The 25973-nt window shown below is 41.0% G+C and overlaps 1 long non-coding RNA gene across 1 annotated transcript; it reads left to right on the top strand.

Moving 5' to 3' along the window:
• Positions 1-2083: 2083 nt before the first annotated feature.
• On the top strand, positions 2084-23685 carry LOC114045448. Its single transcript, XR_003569374.1, has 3 exons — positions 2084-2370; positions 20790-21736; positions 22311-23685. It is a non-coding gene; the product is annotated as an uncharacterized LOC114045448 (long non-coding RNA).
• Positions 23686-25973: the final 2288 nt, after the last annotated feature.

The following is a 25973-nucleotide window of genomic DNA, read 5'->3' as shown; positions in this document are numbered from 1 at the left end:
GAAGAGGAGTTCACATTGCATCCTCCAGGCAAGAGTGAGCCAATAGAGTTTCTTAAGTAGGGAAATTAAATTGTTAGATCTAGGCTTTAGGAATATTAATTTGGTAGCTGTATGGATGATGAATTGAAAAGAGAATTGATGGGAGCCAGAGAAATCATTTAGATGGCCATTGTAACAGTCCAAGCAAGAGATGAAGAATGTTTGAATCAAGATAGTAGCCATATAAAAAGAGAAAAGAAGATGCACATTTATATATATCAATACATGTATGTACATATATTTCACATGTGTACACACAAATGTATATATACATGACATATGTGCACTGTGTATATGTACATGCACATGTATAAATGTGCAAAATATATACCTACTGTGGGAATGAAATTGGCATGGCTAGGCGACTGTTGGATATGAGAAGTGAGGGCAAAAGCAGAGTCAAGGATGACTCCAAAATTGCAAACCTGATGGTGGCATACTCAACAGAAATAGGCAACTTGGGAAGAGGACGGGGTTTTGGTAAAAAAAAAAAAAAAGAGTGAGTTCTGTCTTGGACATGTTGCGTTCAAAATGTCTAAAGGATATACAGGGGGAAATACTCAACGGGTAGCTGGTGCTATGGGATTATAGTTCAAGAGGGTAATGGGATCCATATGGGAAACAACATAGACAGCACCTATTCCCTTCAGCTGCCTTTGTCCCAGAAGCCCCAGAGAAGAGCAATCATATGAGACTACTAACTTCAGGTTAAAAAGAAAAATAAAAGAGCAAAGTACTCAGAATGGGTAAAATCTAGGAGAGTGGGTCGTTAAATGAACTGTGTATGCAAGAGGTTGGGAGCAAGGCTTTTAAATTTGACCAACCTGCCTGGAAACTTTTGGTAGTAGGGTAGTAGCTCCGGTCTTTCTCCTATGGAAAGTCACTAAGCAGTAGAGACTGAACACCATTAAATAAAAACATAATTTTGCTGAAGAAAGAGGACCAGCAACTACGACAATTATCAGAGAAATTCCTTGCTAGGTACAAATCTATCACAAAAAAGAGATACTTTTATAATGAAAATACAATCCTGAGACACATCGTTATTTCTGAAAAGAGGATACCAATACATTACCTCTACCGGGCCCAATGGACACAAGGCCATGAAGACTTCCCAACCTCCAGCAAAGAGAGAAAGGGACAATCAGTCATTCTTCTGCTTTCCTAAAGAAAGAAAAGAAATTGTCTTCTTCTCTGGTGTTCATTATTGGAAAGAAGAGTATTCTCCGTTGCTTACCAGGAAGAAGAAAAAGAAGGGGTATTTTCCAGGGAAAATTTCCCCTCCCTCCAGGGGCCTCTATTGTTCTTCCAGAAGGAGAGGAGAGGCTGGGAGGCAGCATCTGACCTTCTGCATTCCAAGCTCTGCCAGATCCAAAGGTCAATAGAGGTGCCCCTTTTTCAAAAGAAAAGTCAGTTTTGAATCAAGGGGGTCCTGCCCTGTTGGTACCAAAAAGCTGCTTCCTCAACACTGTTAGATGGTTTGAGTTAGTGTCCTTTTTCTTGTAAGCTACTCCTCTAACTGAACCTCTTTTAAGGGAGGAATGTTTTGAGGGGGAGGAGGGGAGAAGTTGTTCTTTCCTCTTCCCCCAATTACAAACAGCTAGAAGGTAATTAAATATCAATTGTAATTATGTTATTGTTAAAGAGGGCAGATTCCTAATTGATATTTCTCTATGAAATTGTTCACGTCTACCAGAACAGACATTAAATTAGAGAAATGACCATGTGACAAGGTGGAGGAGGGGATTGGTTCCTAAGAAATTGTAGTCAGAGAAAGGGAGTGCTGCCTTTTTAGATGACAACACCGAGCCTGCAGCCCTGCCCCACACTTGTGACTAGGACTGCTTTCCTAGAGCCCATCATGAAGACATCATATATTTATCCTGGTATTTGAGGTTTACAATCTTCATTTAGTTCAACGTAAGGAATCTTGTAGAAACTAGAATCTTCCCATCTTATTTTTGCCCTAGAGTTTGTAGTAAGGGAGTAAAGCTTTAACTTTTCCTCCTGGCATTACCAAGATAATACAGGTCCAATAAGAAAGTAGTTGCCTGTCTAACAGGTCTAACAGGAAAAGTATATTTCCCATACTTTACCACCATGTCTCAGCTGCTGTCTCATCCTGGAACTTCCCTCAGCATCTGAGACCTTCTCAACCTGTAACACCATCTTCTAATCAATCCTACTCACTCTGGAACATCCCTCTGCCATGCTAGTCCTCTCCTTCCATTGGTGAGATCCTCCAGGGACCTCCATTTTGAGGAAGAACCCTTTATTCCCCTCTTGGCCCTGCTCCTGACTCTGCAGACTTCAGCACCATGACCATACTATGTAAGTACCACCCCGCCCCACACACCTTTTCATCTCCTTTGTGTATTCTGTGTTCTGTTAGAATGTAAGCCCTTTGAAGTCAGGGTCTACCTGTCTTTTTTTATTGCATTTGTATCCCCAATGCCTGGCATAGTGCCTGGAACACAGTACGTGCTTGAAAAAAAAATTCTTCTTGCCTTGCTTTGCCTTGCCTTTTCCTTCTGGAGAGAGTCCAAAGCTCAAGGTTGCACTACAAGCCTGGTGGGGACTACACAGCACCCTGTAGGAGAGAAAAATTCACCTGAATGTCCATAATTAGCCCCACTGGCAACCCCAAGTTCAATTCCCCTCTGAGAGGAGTCCAAACCATGGAGTGGCACTGATTATGGAGAATTTAAAGACCCTGTGGAAAAGTAGAACCTACCAGACTGAGAGAAAAATTGTATTAATTACTTAGGGGCTGCTGAGAGACCCTTTATGTATTTTCTACATTTGTTAATCACTTACTGCAGTGTGTTGCACCTTCTGAATTTCCCTGTGAAGTGAAATCAGGTCTGTCCTGTGCCTGAGAGAGAGCTTGTAGTAGATTGAGATCTGACCTCGGATTCAGGAAGATCCCTGTTCAAGTCCAAACTCTAAAACCCACTAGCTGTGTGATTCCTCTCAGTGCCTCCAGGCAACTCTTCAAAACTATAAATTGCAGAGAAAGCTCAAATCTGTATTAGCAGAAGAAGTTTCTCAACAGAAGTTCCCTTCACTGATTAAATTATAAGTTTGATCCAAAAACAGAGTGGGGGAGACAGGGCATCGATCTTGTGTATTACCCTGGATGCTTATATAGGAGAGGGGAACCCTGTAACCCACATCTGTGCAAACTTAGACAGGTGCTTTACATAAGCTGTGTTTGATAATTTTCCTGGAATAAACTCTGGGCAAATGCAATAAGGAGTCAAAAAAATATTGCTCTTTTAAGGCAACTCCTGAGGGGATGGGGGAATTATACAAGTAAATAGAAAGTAATTTGAGAAGGGAGAGCACATTAACAACTGGAGGGATGAAGAAGTAGCACCTGAGCTGAGCCCAGAAGGAAGTTAGGGATTTGGAGAAGCAGAGGGGAGGAAAGAGTGAACCAGGCATGGGAGACTGTGCAAAGGGACAGAGACAGGAAATGGTAGGTGGAGTCAAGGGAATGGCTAGTAATCCAAGTACAAGAAGGTAGGTAAGAGAAGTCTGGAAAAGGTAGATGAAGCCAAGTTGTGGAGGGCTTTAAATGCTAGGCTGAATTTCTATTTTATCTTAGAGACAACAGAGACACATTGAAAGTTTTTAAGTAAAGGAGTAACATAGCCAGGCCTGTCCTTGCAGTATTGGACACCTAGTTACTCAGCAAAGAATTAGCTGACTGACTCATAATGAGACTGGGAATAAGGCTAATTACTATAGCAACAATGATGACAAAACTAGAATATACCCATAAGGATTCATGTATCTATGTAAAGGCCAAAACCACTACTTTAGGATAGGGTAGAGGAATGGAAAAATCGTGTCAGAGTCAAAGATTTTTACCTTTTCCCTCTCCTTTAAAAAAAAATAAACCCTACAGTCCCTATCAACTGTCTACCCCTGATCTATACAATGTCAAATATCTGGACAAAAGTTGAAAACTTAGCTAGGGGTTTCTAAATAAACTGGCTATTTTAATGGCAGAAACTGTCTATAATGACGGAGCTTGGAGATAGGCTTGGGGTTCCGAAGGCGATAGGATGAACAGCAGTGTGGCGTGGTGGTGAAGGCACTGAATTTGGAGTTCAGACTTCAACTCTGACTTATTGACTACATGACTTTGGACAAGGCATTTTACTCTGTTGGGCCTTATTTTCTTCATCTACAAAATGAAAGGATTAGACCAGATGATCTCAAAAGTCCCTTCCAGCTCTAACAGACTAAATGATATACAATGTCCTATCTGACTCCATCCTATAAGAGAAAGGGAACTCTCTGCTGAAATATCCTAGCCCCTATATGGAGCCCTAGCTCCCCTATTAAACCCAAAAATAGAAGAGAATTTTTTTTCTTTTAAAAGAATATGTTCCCAGCTCCTGTCTTTGCACCCTCCCACCCCCATAATGGGTTATCTAGTCATTAAACATTTACTAAATGCTTATTATTCACCAGGCACTGTACTAAACATTGTAAGGATCCAAAGAAAAGCAGAAACAGTCCTGCCCTCAAGAAGCTAACGGTCAAAGCTTATAGTACATGAAAGATATAGAGAGAGTAGATGAAAGGTACCCTCAGAGAAGAAGGCACTAGCAGCTTCGAAGATTTGGAAAGGCCTCCTATACAAGGTGGGATTTGCCCTGAGTCTTAAAAAGAGCTCTGGAAACTCAAAAACAAAAGTGAAGAGAGAGAGAATTCTAGGCATAGGGGCCAGTCAGTGAAAAGGCATAAAGACCAAAGATGGCTTTATCTGTGCCAGGAACCACAAGTTAGACCAATATATAGCCAGACCAGATAGCGTGTGAGTAAAATGTAAGAGACCAGAAAAGAAAGAAGTGCCATATTATGAAAAGCTTTAGATACCAAACAAAAGACCTTACATCTGATCTCAGGGGCAATAGGGAGTCACTGGAGTTTACTTAGTAGGGGATTGACATGGTCAGACCAACACTTTAGGAAAATAGTTTTGACAGCTGAGTGAAGGATGGATTGGAATAGGGATAAACCTGGGGCAGGAAGCCAGTGAGAAGGTTACTATAATAGTCCAGGGGAGAGGTGTTGAGGGCCTGAACTCAGGTAGTGATTGTGGATTAACCCTGCCCCTAGGCCCTATAACCAAAGTAGGTCTGGAATCCTACCATGACTTTCCTCTAAGACATTAGGGATAATGATGACTTTGGGGTTGATAACACTGACTCTGGGAAGATCCTAGAAACTGAACTTTGTTGTGTCTCTCTAGGAGGCTATCATGTCTCTGCTGATAGGGAGGTGAGCACAGCTAGCTGTCAAGTGATTGGAAACAGGAGGCTGTAAAGCCCCTCAATCCAACCCTGCTCTGGTAACTTCCCAGTGCCCATTGGAATCCCTCAGGGAGAAGAAGGAAATCCCCTTCTAGCTTCACATTCCTTGTACCAGTCTTTTCCTCATACTAAATCTAGGGAGGACAGCTAGGTGTAGCAGTAGATAGTGCTCTGGACCTGGAGTCAGGAAGATCTCAAGTCACTTCACCGCTATTTGCCTCAGTTTCCTCAACTGCAAAATGCGGATAATAACAGCATAGCACCTAGCTTGTAAAGTTGTTGTGAGGATTAAAAGTGATAATAGTAGGTGCTAAATAAATTCTTATTCCCTCTCTGTTTACACACACACACACACACACACACACACACGACACTGAGGTTCAGCCCCCACCCCAAAGTCATCAAAACAATACCTCCCTTCTCATTCTTATCCAAGATGTACACAGTTCTCATAATTCTTTTCACAACATTGAGCTTCGGGTTGGGGTGGGGAAGAGTAGAAGGAGAGAGGAATTAAATGCAAAGATTCCATTTCCCTGATAGCAGTGCCTGGCTTTTCCAATAGCAGTGGCCTAGTGCCTGTACACTCTGTGCATGTGTGTTTGAACCGTGGGAATGGAAAAGAACCGGTCAGCCCTTGTGGGCCAGCTCCCAGGCATCTGGCTCTGACTTCAGCAGCTGATGTCTTTTCTAATCCATCTTCTAAAAATCCACCCTCATGTTCCTGTATCCTTCTCACCCAACCTCTTTTCCACCTCCTGACCTCCTCCCTCACCCATTCCCACACTATAGCACTATAGGATTTACCAACAGGAAGAGTCTTGGCATGAATTCTTAATCTGAGGCCCGTTAACTTATTTTTATTATATGTTGATAACATTTCAACATCATTGTTTTCCTCTGTAATTTTTTTGCAGATATTTTTATCTTAGGCATTTAAAAATTGTAGTTATTTTATTTTAGGTATTTAAAAATCTTATTCTGAGAATGGTTCTGAGAATAGGCTTTTACCAGACTGTTGCCAAAGGGGTTTATGACACAAAAAGGATAAGGATACTAGGGCAGGTGATGATGAAAAGGACATTTTGGGTGGGGAGTAGGTTGTGACCTCCCCGATGGTAGCCAATCAGATTGTATAATAATAATAATCTATATTCCAAAAAGCATTTTACAAATATTACCTCACAACAACCCTGAGAGGTAGGTACTATTATTATCCCCATTTTACAATGAAGGAAACTGAGGCGAGCAAGCATAAATAGTAAGTTTTTGAGGCCAGATTTCAACTCAGGTCTTCCTGACTCCAGGCCCCGTGCTCTCTTCACTGAGCCCTGAAGTTCCCATGATGAGGCTGCTAGTCTTGGGGAGGGGTATTCATGAGAATCTATTACCTCCTTGGATTGTAAATTCCTTGAGAACCTTGACTTTCTTTGTAGCCCTAAAGTTTAGCACTGTGCCTGACACATGATAGCTCCTCAATAAATGTTTGCTGACTGACTAACTATTCTTACTTAGGCCATGGTTAATGTAAGAGGATCATACTCCAGAAGAATTGAATGCAAAGTCTCCATTAGCCACTAGGCAGAGGTACCACTAGGCTGAGGCACCAGCAGCTAGTGTAGTGACCTTCACCAGCCAGTCCCTCTCCTTTACCTGCCTTGGGCATATTGCTTTGGGGTTACCTGCCTTCTCAAGAAGAGAACAGGGCTCCCCATGCTCTATTCTATCCCTACCTCACATTCCTGAAAAACAATTCAGTTTGGGGCTTCAGCCTAAGGGGGTCCTTCTCAGCAGGGGAAGAGGAGGTAAAAAAGCTCCCCCGAGTACTGACATGAAGGAGACATGGAATAGGTAGCCTTATGCCCACACAAGAAAGGGAACACCAAGCAAAAAAGCATTGTAGAATACTGGGTCAGCTGAGACACTAGTATTCTAACCTCAATGAGATACTTACAACAAGGCTACTAATTAATTAAGTGGTGCAGTGGATGGAGTGCTGGGCCTGGAGTCAAGAAAACTCCTGTTACTGAGTCCAAATCTGGTCTGAAACACTTACTAGCTGTGTGACCCTGGACAAGTCACTCAACCCTATTTGCTTCAGTTTCCTCATCTGTAAAATGAGCTGGAGAAAGAAGTGGTAAATCATTCTAGTATCTTTTTCAAGAAAACCATAACTGGGGTCATGAAGAGTCAGACACAACTGAAAAACTCATTAACTATTAATGGCATCACCATCCTCCGCATCCCTCCCTAGGTGTTATCCTTGATTCCTCACTCACTCACCTCCCTTATCTAATCTATTCCAAGTCCTGTGGGTTTTACTTTCATAACATTTCCCATATATGCTCTATTCTCTCCTCTGACACTGCTGCTACCCTGGTACAGACCCTCATTGCCTCACACCTCAAATAGTGTTAACAGCCTGCTGGTCGGTCTCCCCGCCACCAATCCCTCCCTCTCCATTCCAGCCCATCCTCCATCCGGCTGTCAAATACTTACTTTGAGCACCTCTGTTACTTCAAATTCAGCACATCTGAAACCAAACTCATCATCTACTCTTACCCAACAAACTAGTCCTCTTTATTTGCCTATTTCTACAAAGAAAATGTCTAGCCCTTCTTTAATTCCCCCCAAAAAAGACCCCACTGTGCTTAATACCTCACTCCCCACTAACTCCGGTGGGGGAAAAAAGCTCTAGGGCTTTTTTCACTCCTTTCTTCCCTCTTCTATTCCTCTTTCCTTTTCTTTTCTTTCTTCTCCTAAGACCATCAAAATAAAACAAAACCATCTCCATATCCTATTTCCCAAAATATTTGCTTTTTGAGAGGGAGAAGGAAGAAGGAGGGGGGGTGGGAAGAAGCTTCCCATCTCAAAATTTTGTTATTGTCGTTCCAGGCATCTGAGCTCAAAATTTCCACTTTTACTCTTTCCTCTCTCTCAGTCATTTCCATATCAAGTCCTACAGATCCTTCCTTTCAAAAATCCATCTTCACATCCATCCTTTTCTTTATACTCCTATCGACACCATTAAAGTCTAACCCACAGAGAATTAATTAACCATACATCTGGATCACTACTAAAGCCTCCTAAACATCTTGCTTCTTTATCTCTCCTCTTCAATACATCTTGCACACAAATGCCTTATTTATCTTCCCCAAATATTACATTAATTGCCCTCTTCCTCTCCTCAACAATGTTTAATGGTTCCCAATTGCCTACACAGAAAAATCCAAAGTCCCTATTCTTGCATTTAAGCCTTTTCATATCCGGCATCAAGCTACCTTTCCAGCTTTGTCCATTACTATCATCTTCCAATTCTGTTAAAGTGATTTACTTTCTCTTCCTAAAATCCAGTTTTTGTTCTCTGGCTCCTTGCCTTTGCTCTTACCATTCTTTCCGCAGCTCCTTTGAACAAACACCCTTAACCCTTAACTTTCCGGAATCAGAGATCTTATCTTTCAAAATCCAGTTCTAATTCCATCTCCTCATGAGGCTTCCCTGAACACTGGAACCAAACGTGATTTCTCAGCAGAGCCAGGAGAACAATGAACACTATGGCTATAGCTATGAAAATGAAGGCAATGTTAAACAGTCACAAAATTCAAGGATAACACAATGGATGATGTTGGTAATGGCTGACCATTTAGAGCTGCTCAGTATTATCAATCCCATTGTGCAGCAAAAGGAAAAACCTGTATCAGAGAAGCATAGTGATTTGCACAAGGTCCCACGGCCAGGAAACATGCAAAGTGAGATCTGAACCTAAGTCCTGATGGTTCCAATTCAACTAGTCTAGCTACTATGCCAGGAGTGAGAGTGAAGGTGCTGGTGATAATAATGAAGGGGCTGTAATAGAAATAGTGATGTGATGTCAACAACAGCACACATTTTATATAGCATCTTAAGGTTCACAAACCACTTTACATACATTATTGCATTAATCAAACAACCCTGAGAAGTGGATGGTATTATCCCCATCTCGTAGATTTTACATAATAGGAGATTGAGGCTGAGAAATGAAGTGATTTGCCCGGTGGTAGGGAACCTCCAGCCTCGAGGCCACGTGAGGCCCTCTAGGTCCTCAACTGCGGCCCTTTGACTTTGAACTTTGTTTTGTGAAATTTGGATTCAGTCAAAGGGCTGCATTTGAGAGCCTAGAGGGCCACATGTGGCCTCGAGGCTGGAGGTTCCCCACCTCTGGCCTACAGTCATATAGCAAGTGTTAACTCAGACCTTCTTGACTCCAAGTCTATCATTTGGGAAAGGTAATGTGAGTAACCTGATGTTGGCTGTTGTTGTAGTTGTTTGTTTGTCCTTTGTTCTCAAAGAGGACCATGACATCAGGAAGATGATGCTGTGACTTGTGAGTTTATTGGATTTAAGTGAGGTAGGGCTGTGAAAAGTCATCAGCCTCACTTTCTCCTCCAGAGCCATCTGGGTCCAGTGGCCAGATGTAGATCAGGACCACTGGAGATGGCCCCTTCCCATGTTGGCAGTAATAATCTAAGTAATAGTGATGATAATGATCATTGTGATGAGGCAGCATGCTTCTTGGCCTCTCTGTGGTGTTTGCACTATCACCACCCTTTCTGACCTAGATCCTTTCTTCAAATTGGCTTCTAGGACAATGCCCTCTCATGAGTCTCCACTTATTTGATTTCTCCTTTGCCGGGTCATCTCTCTTGCTCTATCCTAGACCCTCTTCTTTCTGAATATCTTTGTCTTTTTGTTATCTCATCAGCTCTCAAGAGTCTGATTATCAGCTCTTTGTGGATAACTCCCAAATTTATGTATCCAGCCCTGAGCTCAAGTCTAAATGTCCCACTTGCACTAAGGATCTGACATCCAAAAATGAATGTATTATCTTCCAGTCAAAGTTCATTCCCTGTTCCCCAACTTCTTTATCTCATAGGATCATAGCTGTAGGGCTGGAAAGGGCCTCAAAGACCATCTAGTCCAATCCCCTCATTTTCAGATGAAGAAAATATCAGTGAGGTTAAGTGACGTGCCCAGGGTCACACAGGTAATACAAATCTACCCTTCTTTCTTCAGGTTCTCAAGCCACCTCTTCCATAAGGTCTTCCCTAATTCTCTATGATGAAAGTGATCTTTTCCTTCTTCCTAGAGCACTTGGTTGGGATTTCTCCTTTATTTTGTATCGTATTTATTTGGGTACACCTCACATCTCCAACCCCCATCACCTGCAGAATGCAACCTCCTTGAGGGCAGGAATTGCATCATTTTAAATCTGTGCATTTTGAATAGTCTTCCTCCTTCTCTCTGCCTCCTGATTTCTCTGGCTTCCTTCAAGTCCTAGCTAAAATCTCATCTTCTACAAGAAGCCTTTCCTAAGGTTTGGTTATGAAATCAAACTCTTCATCATGTCTTACAGCACAATGGTATTCAATCACAATCATGTACCACAGCTTGTTCAGTTATTTCCCAATAGATGGGCATCCCCTCAGTTTCTAATTCTTTGCCACTACAAAAAGAGCTGCTACAAATATTTTTGTACAAATAGATCCTTTTCCTCTTTCTTTGATCTCTTTGGGGGTATAAACCTGGTAGTGGTATTGCTGGGTCAAAGGCTATGCACAGTTTAATAGCTTTGGGGGCATAGTTCCAAATTGCTTCTAGAATGGTTGGAATAGTTCATAGCTCCACCAACAGTGGAGTGAACCTGTTTTCCCACATTTCCTTCAGTACTTGTCATTTTCCTTTTATGTCATTTTAACCAATCTAATGAGCACGAGGTGGTACCTTAGAGTTGTTTTAATGTGCATTTCTCTAAGTATTAGTGTTTTAGAGAACTTTTCATATGGGTATTGATAACATTGATTTCTTCCTCTAAAAGCTGCCAATTCATATTCTTTGACCATTTATCAATTGGAAAATGGCTCATACTGTTACAGATTTGTTATATTGTTATAGATATAAAATTGACTCAGTTCTCTATATATTTTGAAAAGAAATTTTTTTCAGAGAAAATTATTATAAAGATTTTCCCCAGTTTTCTGCTTTTCTTCTAATCTTTAGATACATTGGTTTTGGTCCTGGTCCTATAGTTTTTTTTTTAAAGAGTTCATTTATATCTTCTTCAAAATATTTTTCCAAACTAGGGTTTTTTAATTTTCTATTTACTGTTCTGTTAACATAGGTAATTTATATTTTTGTAAATATTCATCCACTTCATTTAAATTATCAGTTTTATTAGCTTATAGTTAGGCAAAATTGCTCTTAATAATTGTTTTTATTTCTTCTTCATTGGTTGTAAATTTATCTTTTTCATGTTTTCATATTGGCAATTTGGTTTTCTTTGTTCTTTTTAAAAATCAAATTAGCCAATGGTTAATTGATTTTTTTAAAAGTTCCCATTTTTATTTATTAGTTTAAAGTTGTTGGGTTTTTTTTAAACTTTCAGTTTTGTTAATCTCCTTTGATTTTTAGGATTTCTATTTTGGTGGTTAATTTTTTTAAACTTGTCTTTCTAGTTTTTTTTTTAATTGCATTCATAATTCACTGACCTGTTTTAATTCAGCTCTAAGTACTGCTTTAGCTGTATCCCACAAATTTTGGTATATTGTCTCATTGTTGTCATTATCTTTAGTGAAATTATTGTTTTTAGGTTTTGTTCTTGGACTCATCCATTCTTTAGGATTAAGTTATTTAGTTTCCAATTACATACTTGAAAGGCCCTTTATTGAATGTGATTTTTATTATTGTGGTTGGTAAAAGACACGTTTGATATTTCTGCTTATTCCACATTTGTTTGTGAGATTTTTATGTTTTAATACATGATCAGTTTTTGTGAAATACCTTTTTCTCACAGTTAAGAAATGGTTATACCCCTTTCTATTCTCATTCTGTATTCTCCAGATGTCTATCAGATCTTATTTTTCCAAAATTCTATATATCTCCTTAACTTCATTCTTGTTTATTTTATGTTAGATTTATCTAGGTCTGAGAGAGATAAATTGAGGTCCCCCACTATTATAATTTTATTATTTCTTCCTGTAACTCATTTAATTTTTCCTTTCAGAATTTGGATGCTATGCTATTTAGTACATATATGTTGTCTATGGCATATTTTAGCAAAATGTAGTTTCTCTGTCTCCTTTAATTAGACCCAGTTTTGCTTTTACTTAATTTAAATCATGATTGCTGCCTCTAGCTAACATAAGATTCTGCTTCGGCCCCTTATTTTAATTCTGTGTAAATCTTTCTATTTCAGGTGTGTTTCATGTAAACAACATATTTTTGGATTCCAGTTTCTGATCCATTCTGCTATTCTCTTGCCTTTTATGATTGCTGTGTATTTCTCTCCATCTTATTCTGTTATCTTTAACCTTTTCTTTTTTGCCTTGTCACCTCAAGTCTACTTTGCTTCTGACCACTGCCTTACCTTCCCTCTTAGTCTCCCCCAACTCTTTCTCTTAATTTCTTTCCTTCCCATTTCCCTTTTGTGTAAGAAGAATTTCTGCACCCAACCATGTATATATACTTCCCTCCTTGAACTACTTCAGATGAGAGTGAGATTCAAATGTTACCCACTCCACTCCCCACTGTCCTCTCTATTTTATAAATTCTTCCTTGCACGTCCTGTTTATGTAAGATAATATTCCCCATTCTTCTTCTCCCTTATCCCCCTCTCCCAGTGAATTCTTCTTCCTGACCCTTCTTTTCTTCTTTTTGAGATTATCCCAATATAACAGATTCATACTTATGTCCTCTGTCCAATTAGACTCCCTGTAAGACCCCTAGTGATGACAAAATTCTGAGGAGTCACATGTATCCTCTTCCCATGTAAGAATGCAGATCTTATTTAGTCCCTTACTATTCCTCACTCATGTTTACTTTTTTCTGCTTCTCTTGAGTCACGTTTGAATATCGAATTTTCTATTCATTCTAGTCTTTTCCTTAAGAATGCTTGAAAGTCCTATATGTCATTAAATATCAATTTTTTTCTGTAGGATTATACTCAGTTTTGCTGAGTAGGTTATTCTTTTTTAAGACTAGATCCTTTGCCTTCTGAAATATAATATTCCAAGCCCTCTGTTTCTTTAAAGTAGTGAGTGCTAAGCTTGTGTGTTTCTGACTGTGGCTCCATGTTACTTTAGGTTTTTTTTTTTCCCTTCCTGGTTGCTTGTTGTATTTTCTTCTTGACCTGGGAGCACTAGATTTTGGATATAATATTCCTTGGAGTTTTCATGTTAAGGTTTCTCTGGTGGATTCTTTCAATTTCTACTTTGCACTCTGATTCTAAGATATAGGGACAATGTTATTTTATAATTTTTTGAAATATGACATCCAGGCTCTCTTTTTTTAGTGATTTTCAGATAATTCATTGATTCTTAAATTACCTCTACTTGATATATTTACCAGGTCAGTTGTTTGTCCCATGGGATATTTCACATTTTCTTCTTTTTTTTCAGTCTTTTGATTTTGTTTTATTATTTCTTGATGTCTCATGGAGTCATTAGCTTCTATTTGGCCAATTTTAATTTTTAAGGAGTTTTTTTTCAGTAATGGTTTGTACCTCTATTAGCCATCTGTTAATTCTCTTTCCACAATTTTCTTGCACAAATCTCATTTCATTTCCCATTTTTCCTCTACCATATTTATTGAGTTTTTGAAATCTTTTTTTTGCTCTTTTTTATCTTATTATTCAGTTTTTCTAAGAACTACTATTAGATTTGTTTCCAATCTGCATTTTATTTTGAAGCTTTGTTTGTAGGTATTTTCCAGTCATTGTCTTCTGTGTTTATGCCTTGAGTTTCCCTGTCACCATAGTAGCTCTTTGTGGTCGTGTTCTTTCTGTTTGTTCATTCTCCTAGCCTAGTTCTTGACTGTGGACTTTATGTAAGTATTGGGCTCTGCTCCCTGCTTGTGGAGGGGAGGGGATGTCTGGACTGAGTTTTTGTCTTTATATATCTTTCTACTATTTTCATAGCTCAGTCTGGGGTCTTGCAAGTTTTTGATGCTTCCAAAGTGGTGTGCTCTAGAGAAAGGTCTGTTAACTGCCCTCCCAGTAAGAGCTCCACAAGTTCCTCACCCAGGTTTGGGTCTGTTGGATTGTGTGTGGTTGAGTTTCAGTAGACTTCTGCTGGACTTAGTGTTAGCATGCTAGGAGTTTTGCAAATTCAGAATAACTGAACTGCTAGCTCCTCTCTGGTCTTGGTCTCCTGGCCTGATTATTTCATGGCAGATTTATATATCTGTCTAAAGGTTAGAATTGAGTCCCCACTCTGCTCTTGGGCTCAGAGCCACACAGCTACATTTTTGGAACTTGTTCCCTGGTCCTGACACAGATAGGGCCCCTGTCACTTACAGTTGTTCCACTTTACCCTGGAAATGACTCTGAACTGGGTAATAGGAGACAAAGCTGCCATCTGGCACCCATTCCTGCTCCTAGCACTGGTTCAACAGTGCCCTGGTATCTCTTTATGTCCCAGTGTTTCCTGCCCTGCTGTTCAATCTCAACCTCCTTATGGTCCCAGAGAGATGGGATGCTCCCCACTACTGCCACCACAGTGATGCTGCATTCCTGTCCAGACCCAACCCCAGTGTCTACACACGTCTCTGTCTATCTTTCTTAGCTGCCTTGGGCTGAAAAAAATGATTCATGATCCTTTTTTTATTTTCCCAGTCAAAATTCAGTCTGCAGCATTTTCTAGTTTGTTGTAGAAGAGGTATATAGAGCACCATCTTGACTCCAGCTTCATGGAAAACTTTTCACAGGAGTAAAGGGAATATTTCAATCAGTGAATAAACATTTATTAAGTACCTACTATGTACCAGGCACTGTGCTGAGTACTCAGGATACAAAAAGAGACAAAGGGCAGTCCCTGTCCCAAAGGAGCTCACTATCTAATGGGGATTTGGGGAATGAGTAATTTGGTAAATAATTATACTAATCCATTGAAATAACCCAAAATTAATAGTGTTAGTAGCGAAAAAATGAAAAATTGGACAGAAATAGTTGGATAAATAATTCTTACTGACCAAAACCAAATGATTGAGGTTTGAATATGAAGCCCTTTTCATATTGAGCTAGAAAAAATAAGCAACAATGATCCAGTCAAAAACAGAGCTATTTGATCTTCACAATAACCAGAAGCTCCAAATCAATTTCCAATCAACAAAGTCACAAAAATTTTGGTGTCCTTTTGGAGAAGTATACCTAACTCTTCCTTACCAAAAGTACTTGCAAGGCTTTAATTCCATTTAAAACATCTTATCTTTGTGAATCTGGATTCCCAGCTCTGTTCTCAATCAAATCCAAAGCAAGAAACCAACTGGAGGCTGAACATGATATGAGAGTATCTCTTTCAGAAACTATACAAAGAATCAAGCTGTCAGCTGACAAGAAACAGAATTGGGGGGCGGGGTTCACTAACTGATTTGGCTATGTTTTGACAAGCAATAACTTTATGATGCTTTCAAAAGTTGTTCCATAGCAAATACATTTTTCTTTAGGAAAAAATAATCTTTAGGAGAAAAATGTATTTCCTATATGCACATGCATGGTTAACTCAAGAATTTATTTCCTTTCCTATTAAAAGAAGGTATGGGAATGTTTACCAAAACCCAAAGTGACTGAAAAAGACTGGGAATCCCTGGTCTTCCTGTATGCCAGTTTTAGAAATCCATCATATCTTGATTTCAAAATAAGGAAGAGACTATAATCTTACTCGTAGAAGGCAAGTATACTTAAGCCTGCCCCTTAACTCTCACTGATGCCCTCACCCATTAGGTATAAGCTCTATAGAGTCTGCCCAAGGAGAAAAGAGAGGAACAGGGTGATGTACATAGTTGTGTGTATCTCTGTCCCAAATGCTACATTCTCTGAAACCAACCTGTTCACCAATGTTTAACTTTAAGGAACTATCCAGGCCCTTTGAAAAATAGTGTCCTTTCCAAAAAAATTACCCACTTTTTGTTGTCCCTCTGATGGAGAAAAGAACTGGGATGGTGAAACGCAGGTGAAAGAGTTGGTGCTGATACACAAAACTGGAATGGGAAAACAGCCCAAAGATAAAGCAGCCTTTTCCACTAATTGAAATAGAAGGGAAAAAAGGAGGAGGGGGGACTTTGGCACTTCACAAACTGGGGGAAAGATAGGGCCATACTGAGCTACAAATGCAGCACTCTAGACTCCAAGTTTTTGTCCCTCCTTTCAGTGAGAAATGAGTTTCCATACCCTAGTGATCCATTTTATCAGAACAGGAGAAAAAGGGTGCTCAGAAAGGATCATCAAAACCCACCTCCACTCTGGTGTGTCCCTGATCAAACCAGGGAGAGAGAAGGAGGGGCCCTACCAGAAGACTCGGGTTGCTCAGCAGGAAAACAGCTGCAGACACTGGGGACAGAACATGGATCTAAGGTAGATGATTGTGAATTGGCTATCACACATCATCCTGCCTCTCTACCTTCTCAAAGTTCCATCCTTTGGTTGGGGGAAAGGATAATAGGATCATAGCTTCAGATCTGAATGGAATTATAGAGGCCTAATCCAGTACTCTCATTTAAACAGAAGAGAAAACTGAGGCCCAGAGAGGTTAAGTGATTTTCTCAGAAACAAGCCAGTGGAAATAGAAGATAAAAGCACCTGTACTTTAGCCAGACCACTTCCTACAGGGGTTTCTTTCATCCGGTTAGTACATCCCACTCAAACTACATCTCTGGAATATCTTACTAAGCTAAAAACAACAACAAAAAGTGACTTGCTCAATGTCACCCAACTAGTGTCACAGATGGAATTTGAACCCAGGTCATTGTTTGGGAATTAAGGAATCTCAAATCCCCTTCTTTACTTTTGTTTGTTTACTTCTGTCAGACGTTCACAGTTTCTTATACAGGTCTCTTTCTTGTCTTTTTTTTTAATATTTAAATGCTTATGTTTGTTGACGATTGAGTTCATAATAAAAAAGATAATTTTTAAAAGAACCTCAAATCACATGTTGAGAATTTTTCCCAGTTAATCCCATCAACTCTATACTCTCTGGAGAATGCTCAGGCCTTTTTAAAAGACTGTATTTTAGGAGGTGCTACTTTCTTAGATCTATAAGGCTTCCTCAGATATTGGGAACCTACTCTGCTTTTCCTTAGACATGGCGTGTAAGGGAGAAGCCTTTCAGGAAGGCATCAAATAATACCCTTAATATGTAAATGTAGTTAGACATTTACCCACTCAAATCACTTTGCAATTCCACCTCCTGAGCTGGTTTGGCCCAGCTTGGCTTTGCTGGGCCATGAAAAAGGTAAGGCATTCCCAAAGGGGCCACCTGCTTTGGCTAACAGATGCCACTGTTTTGACCTCAGAAAGACAGCTCCAGCAGAGAGCTGCTGTGGCTTCAGGGCTCAGGCCAGTGGGTGGGACGAGAATGTGGGCCATTGGGTAAGATCGGTTACAAAGTCCATTGTCTCCTGTAGCAAAGGCAACTGAGAGGAATTTAAAACAGCTTGTCCTGGGTCTCGGTGGCCTCTCTGGATGCAGATGGTGTGTCAACAGGTTTCAGTGCTGTTCTTGTCATGGCTGCTGGAGACCTGAGAGAGCCTTATTGGAATGCAATTACTCTAAGTGCTTGCTGTTAGGGTAAAAAGGCAGGAATGCAATTATGGAGGGAGCATGGGGTCTGCTTTCATTGATTAGCCTGTCTTGTCTGATTACATTCCAGGCCTGAGGGATTTTCAGGCCCTCAGGTCTGCCTTGCTTTGTTGAATCCTCTGGCCCTCAGGTTTGAGAAGATGGTCACCTCAGACCCTGAAGACTCCCCAAGGAGAAAAGAAAGGGTCTAGAGATGTAGGGCAGGGCTCCACAAAAATCTCTTCAGTTTTCAGCACCCAAGAGTCTCGGTTTAAAAATCAGAAATAAAATGTCATCTCTGTGTGTGAATCCTCTGAGCTAAGTAGTCTTTTAAAGTGAGACATCTTTTCTTCATCCTGTTGCCCCATGGGTCCAGAGTAGGGTCACCATCCCCTATGCCTTAGAACTGATCAAATCCCTGCCCTAGGGCTATAGGTAATGTGACACATCTGTCCTTTATCACTGGATCTAAAGCCAGAAGAGAATTTGGTCCAGGGGTCCTTAACCTTTTTGTTGTCATTGACCTCTTTGTTGACAGTCCAATGAAGCCTATGAACCCCTTCTAATTATTTTAAATGAACAAAATACATAGGATTATAAAGGAAACCAAATAGATTGAAATAGAGCTATCAAAAAACATTTTTTTAACAAGTTCACAAACCTTAGGTTAAGAACCAGTCCTCTCACTTTATTAATAAGAAAATTGAGGTCTAGGATGTTTAAGTGATTTGCCTGAGGTCATACAGGTGGTAAGAGACAAAGCCAAGGTTCAAACCCAATTCTTCTGACTGTGAATCTAGCAATTTTTGTCTGCTTGCCATGTCTAAGGGCTCAGGCCCATACCATGAAAGTGTCTACACAGCAGCTCTTCACTGAGATTTCTCTCTCTCTCTCTCTCTCTCTCTCTCTCTCTTTCTCTCTCTCTCACACACACACACACACACACACACACACACACACACACACACACACCTCCACCCCTACTCCAGGGATCTTGCCCAGGGTTTAGGCTCCTAAAGAAGAGACTGAGAGCCAGAGGTAAAGACTGTATCCATTCTCATGGACATTGCTCGTGGCCCAGGTGATGGTTTTCTATTAAAAAGAAAATAACAATAATAATAACCTATGAACCATGTCAGCACTTCATGCAGCAGAACTGAACTCTGTCATGAGTTAGACTAGTCTATCTGTTATAAGTCTTTAGTGAAGAATCCTATGACCTGTGGTTTCACAGGGATTCCCATCACAGAACTCAGCTTGGCAGTGGGAAAATTAGTTAGCCTGTAGTCACAAGGTCAACACAGAAAGAATGCTTACACTTTTAACTGTGGCCCTGGGCAGACCATTCCTATGTCAGAGCCAGTGACCCTCTTCATGCAAAGGTATCTATGTATTATGGGACTGGTAGAGTCAACGGAAACTCCCTTTGTTCTCCTCATATTGGTGGCTCTCATCCCCCTTTCCCCCCAACCATCCCTTCCAGGTCTCTCTCTTCCAACTCTGATTTCTCCTTCCACAGTATTCCCAACATCCTGCCCAAGTTCCCTTCTTTCCCCTACCATTTGACCTGGGCTAACTCCTGCCCATTTTGAGCGTCAAGACAGGCCCTCTCATCCTGTCAAGCTCTCCCGACATACAGAATCCTGGCTTTACCATAGAATTCCTTGAGGTAGAGGCAGCTGGAAGGTTTTTTTATATCCTTCAAAAGGTATAGGGGGAGAACTTGCTATCTGTTCATTCACTTATTCATTCCATAAATCATTCATCATGCATTGCTTATTCATTTGTGAAGAAATCATTTATGAAGTCATTCATTATTCATTAATTCATCTTTATCATTCAATCATGAAGCATTTATTGTGATTTCAGTCTTAATTAATTAGTATCATTTATTCATTCAAACCTTAATTCATTCATACAACTTTTATTCCTTCAGTATTTAGCATTTATTCATTCAGCATTTCATCATTCAATCATTCGTTCCTTTAGCATTCATTTACTATTCATATGTTTGTCTAATCTTTACTTTATGTCATTCAACTGTTGGCATCTGCCTACTTCAAACTGTAATCTCCAGAGCAGAATCTTTACAATTTCTCTGTAAATTAGTAGTTAGAATTGGGGACAGGGAGGGAGAGGTGTGAAAGAGACACTTATTCTTCACCAAATATCTAAAACCAGCTAGTTCTCATTTGGAGCCTTCCATCAACAAATCCTACCATCAACTAGACTTTTTCCCCCTGGTGTTGCTGGAAGACCAGGAGGAAAGGAAGGGCCTCTCCTTCCTTCCATCCTGGTATCCCAGGAGAGAGGGGGAGGTACAGCACAGAAGCAGGTGGTAGTACTACAGCAGATGGGCTGCATCCTAGGCTGTGAGTTCCTAAGTGAGGGAGGGGAAGGTTGGGGGAGGGGTTTGCTGTCTAGGTTGTAAGGTTTAGGGAGGGAACTCTCTGGGAGGCTGCTTGAGAAGCTTTGAGGTGTTGGTTTGGGGAAGTCCTCTTTGCTTAATACTTAGATTCTGAGGAGAGGAGCCTTCCATCCTCAGTGGCTCCCAGCCTTTCCTTCCCCAAGGTAGGCAACATAGTGTATACACAATGTGCATTAGTGAGAGGGGAGATGCCAGCTTCATGCCGCTCTGGGCCTGGCCGGTGCTCTGGATGTCATTAGCTGATTTGTTCTGCTCTGCAGAATGTACTTTTCATATTTACGTAAAAAAAACAGCTTTCGATCCGTGTGCCCTTTCTTCTGTGAGCTGTAGCACATGGCTTGCTTATTATGAATTAATCCTCTAAAGAGCATGTTCATTATTCTAATTTAATTGTGCTTCATTTCAGAAAATAACTGAACCCAGTTCGGAATAAACTCCAATGCTGATCGGTTTTCAAGAAGTTAACCTAAGACAAAATACTGCTAGAGGGCAGCAATTTGGATTCATTAAAGAGAACCCGTGTAAATAATAAAAACAAAACTAAAATGCAGAATTAAATTAAGGGATAGGAAATTAAATTTGTGAATCTAATCTGAAATTGAGGCCTTCAATGTACAGACTTGTACTGGTTTGGCTCTTTGCTCAGAGTTTAAGCTGAGGATCTGCGGAAGCTCCAGCATCCAGGGAAGTGACTGTGCCTGGCGGAGGGGACACCACTGCTTCTGCTCTCTCCCCAGGTACCCAAGAGAGGGGAAGGTGCCTGCCGTGCAGAGCCCAAAGAGGAGGTACAGGCCTCCTGATGGCATGGCAGAGAGCTGCCTCTCCACAGGGTTACCCTCTGGCAGTTCAAAGTGATGCATCCTGACCACATCTGGATGGTTCTCGCTGTGGCCCAATGTCTGGGTAGGGGAGAAAAGCCTGCAGCTGTGGTTCTTCGCCGACAGGAGGGTGCACAGGAAATGAAGCAGATGGAGGGCAGTGGGACTGCAATCATCATCATTGGAGGTTTGAGCTGATCTGCTGAGAGGAAGCAGCCCTGTACAGAGCTGGGCCAAACCAGGACACACCTTGTATCCATGTGTCTTGGATTCAAGAATTCGCTCTCCTCACCCACCCACGCCTACTCTCCAACTGGCTGCTGGGCTCTCACAGGCTGCAGAAGCCTGTGTACATGGGCCTGTGGCCAAGGTAGAAAAGTGTGAGCCACCCCTTTTTCTGGACAGAGGAGTGATCCCTCACAGTGACCCTTGAACACAGATCCCAGTCTCTTTTACCACTTCTTGGGAAGATCTGCTCCAGATAGAGGACCAGCAATGAAGCTATGAAATCCAGTTGGCTACAAACACCCCCTAGGTCAGTCCTCAACCGAGAATAAGGGCAAAGTTCAAAATGGGAAGAGATTGGGGAGAAGAAAGAAGACATATAAACTAACTCAACTTGAAGAGTTTGTGCAAGATAGCAAAAAAGGAATGTGGGGGGAAAAAGTGGTGGAAAGCATTATAAGCATGTCCCAAGTATGAATCAGAGGTGAATCGTAGTTGACCTGGATCCTGAGTCTCTCTCTCTCTCTCTCTCTCTCTCTCTCTCTCTCTCTCTCTCTCTCACTCTCCTGTCTTATTTTATCTCTCCATCTCTCTCAATCTCAATCTCTCTCCATCTTTCACTCTCCTCACCCTCTCCCATCTCTCCTTTCATCGCTTTCAATCTCTCTCTCCTTTCCTTTCCTCTCCACCCCTCCCCCATTCTCCTCTTTCCTCCCATTCTCTATTCCTCTTATTATTTCTTTTGACACAATCACAGACTCTGGAAGGAAATGCAGGGCCCATTTAGTCCAGGCATTCTTTTTCCTAGGGGGTCATGAATACATTTCAGGAAGTTTGTGAACTTGAATGGGGAAAAATTTCATCTTTATTTTCATTTCTAACAGAAATTTAGCATTTCCTCCAATTATGAATGTGGACAACAAACACTATTCTGAGTCCATAGACTTTGCCAGACTGCTGGTCTGGTCCATGACACAGAAAAGGTAAAGAGCCCCTGGTTTTGCCCAACCCATATGTAAAATGAACACCCTCTAATGTGTGTGATAAGTGGTCATTTTACCTAAAGGCTTCAATTGCTGGTGTTTCCTTGTATAAAGCTTGACAACCCCCTGCAACTTTTAGCCATTATTACCTATTCAACATAGTAGCCTTCAAGTACTCAAAGTACATAACATTGGCGTATGTGACATATGTGATGTTCTCTCCTCTAGGCTAAAAATTCATGCATTCTTTCAAGTGATCCTCCTGTGATGTGACTTTGAGGCCTTTTACTATCCTGTTGGTCCTTCCTTGGGAGCCCTCCAGCTCATTCATGTGTCTCTTTAAATGGGGCATCCCAGAACTTTAGATAACTTTAGATACTTTAGATATCATCTGAGCATAACAGCATACAGAGGGACTATGATTTCCCAAATACTGAGCACTTTTCATCTCTCCAACTCTATGTCTGACTTGGCTCTTACAGGTCTCTCCAATTCCACTCATCAACTTTCCACTTCACTAGTCACTGTCTCCCTGAAAGCGGTCTCAAGATGTATCCTCATGGAACTCCAACAATGAAGTGAAGAATTCCATCCATCATAAATCTGGAGCTAGGAGGAATGTCCAAGGCCTTCTAGTACAATTCTTCCATGTTATTGAGGTCCAGAGAGGCAAGTAATTTGCCCAAGGTTGTACAGGTAGTAAATATAACAGGTAGAATTTGACTCAACTCCCAAACCAGTGTTTTTGCCACTGCACCATGCTGTTTTCACTCAACAGACTATTTTACCACATGAAACCAAATATCCAAATATTTGGCAATGGATCACTGAAGGACGGATTCCATTTCCCTCTTAGAGTTGGGCACTGCATTGACAAAGTCACACTTTCTTTGCTTCATTTGCCCCTTGAAAGCTTGATCCAATGGTAAGATTGAGGAAAATAACCAAATAATTTAGACCTCAATGCTGTTGGTTGTTTGATTAATTAAAAGCTAACTGCATCTGAAATATTCAACTAACTGAAGCAAAAATGTTTTGTTTTGGTTTTCTGCTTGAATTCTCTGGATAATTTAGCCAATTCCCATTGCTTTTGGCTGTCCACCTAACAGGACCTGGATCTTTAACCCATTCTTGGGCCCATGGCTAGAACTTAAAACACCATGCCGAACCAAATCCTACTTCCCCAAAGCAATCCCTAAGCCCCAGATCAAATCAACTGAGCAAGGGGCAGCTAGGTGGCGCAATGGATAGAGTGCCGGCCCTGAAGTCAGGAGGACCTGAGTTCAAATCCGGCCTCAGACCAAATACTTGACACATACTAGCTGTGTGACCTTGGGCAAGTCACTTAACCCCAATTGCCTTACCCCAAAAAAAAAAAGACCAAAAAAATCAACTGAGCAAGCCAGCATCATGGATGTCAATTAGAAAGAGCACTTCAGATATGTCAGCAGTTCTGAGATTCCTCATTCAGTAGAGTGGTAGGGTAGAATTTGACACCTAGAAGGGCCCTCAAGGGCCATTTTGTCCAACTCCTACCTGAGCAGAAACTGACAAACTTGATATGTTCAAAATAGATCATTATGTTTTCCCCTAAACCCACCCCTCTTCCTAACTTTCCCATTTCTATTGAGGGCACTACTGTCATTCCAGGTAGCCAAATTTGTGACCTGGGAGGTTGCCTTGACTTGTCATTCTTCCCCACACTCCATAGCTATTCAGTTGTTAAGTCTTGTCAATTCTACCTCCTTATCTCTTACATACATCCCATTCTCTCTACTCACATAACCTCCACCCTAGTTCAAGACCCCATTATCTCTTTCCTTGATCATTGGATCATAGAGTTGGGGCTAGAAGGGACCTAGTCCAACCTTCTCCTTTATAGACGAGAAAACCGAGGTGTAAGGAGGTTTAGTGACTTGCTCAGCCCATTACAATAGCTACTAACTGTTTTCTCTGCCTTTAGTCTCTTCCCCTTCCAATAGATTCTCCGCAGAGCTGCCAAGCTGATATTCCTAAAGTAAAAGTCTGACCTACCGCTTCTAGGTCTATATCCCAAAGAGATCATAAAAATGGGCAAAGGACCCACATGAACAAAAATATTTGTAGCCATTCTTTTTGTGGTGGCCAAGAATTGGAAATTGAGGGGATGCCCATCAACTGGGGAATGGTTGAACAAGTTGTGGTATATGAATGTAATGGAATACTGTTGTGCTGTAAGAAATAGTGAGCAGGTGGACTTCAGAAAAACCTGGAAAGACTTCTATGAACTGATGCTGAGTGAAGTGAGCAGAATCAGGAGAACATTGTACACAGTAACAGCCACATTGTGAGATGACTGACTTTGATAGAGTTAGCTCTTCTCAGCAATGCAAGGATCTAAGACAATACCAAAAAACTCATGATTGAAAATGCTGTCCACATCCAGAGAAAGAACTTGGGAGTCTGAATATAGATGGAAGCATACTATTTGCTCTCTTTGTTGTTGTTGTTATTGTTGTTTCTTCTTTCTCGTGGTTCCTCCTATTGGTTCTAATTCTTCTTTAGAACACGACTAATGTGAAGATATGTTTAATATGAATGTATGTGTAGAGCCTATATCAGATTGCATGCTGTCTTGGGGAAAGGGGGGGGAAGAGGGGGAGAAAATGTAAAATTCAACATCTTATAGAAGTGAATGTTGAAAACTATAAATTAATTAATTAATTTTTAAAAAAAGAAAAAAACAGTCTGACCAAGTTACCTTCCTGCTTAAGAAACTTCAGAGGTCCCCTCTTTTTTTGCTTCTAAGACAAAATACAAAGTCCTCTATTTGGCACTTTAAGCTTTTCATAATTTGGCTCCAACCTGTCTAGACTCAACTTCACATTACTCTTCCCTCATGCACTATATGTTCCAGCCAAACTTGTCTGCTTGCTGTACCTCGTATACAACATTCCATTTCCTACCTTCATGCCTTTGCCCGGCTTGAAATGCTCTGGCTGCTCACCTCTGTCTCTTGGAATCCTTAGTTCCCTTTAAGGTTCAGCTCAAGGGCTACCTCCTACAGCTGACCTTTCTGGCCATGGCTAGCTATCAACTGATCAATAAGTATTTATTAACTACCTACTACTATGTGCCAGGCCAGAAGAGGCCACAGTGGGTAGAGAGCTGGCCTCAGAGTCAAGAAGATCCAGGTTCAAGTCCTACTTCTGATTCACACTAGCTATGGGTCACTTGACATGTCAGCATCGGATTACTAGACCCCAGGCAACTTCCTAAAACCTTAAGTTACAGAGCATTTGCAGATCTATGTTAGTAGAGGGAGTTTGGGCACTGGGACCTCCATCTGGCAATGAACCCACACATCAGGTTCAAAAAAGAAAATGTACCAGACACTGTGCTGGATTCTGGGGATACATTGACAAAAATGAAACAGCCCTCGCTCTCAGAGATCTGACATTCTACGGGGCAAACAATACATACACACATAAGTATATATGAAATATATACAAGTGATTTGATGGGAGTGGGGTTAGTGGCAGATCCAGGATTCAAACCAAGGTCTTCCAGCTCTAAAACCAGTGC

This window comes from Vombatus ursinus, unplaced genomic scaffold (assembly GCF_900497805.2).
Source record: "Vombatus ursinus unplaced genomic scaffold, bare-nosed wombat genome assembly UNPS02014778.1, whole genome shotgun sequence".
Lineage (NCBI taxonomy): Eukaryota > Metazoa > Chordata > Mammalia > Diprotodontia > Vombatidae > Vombatus > Vombatus ursinus.
This window is presented reverse-complemented; position numbering and strand designations above follow the sequence as displayed.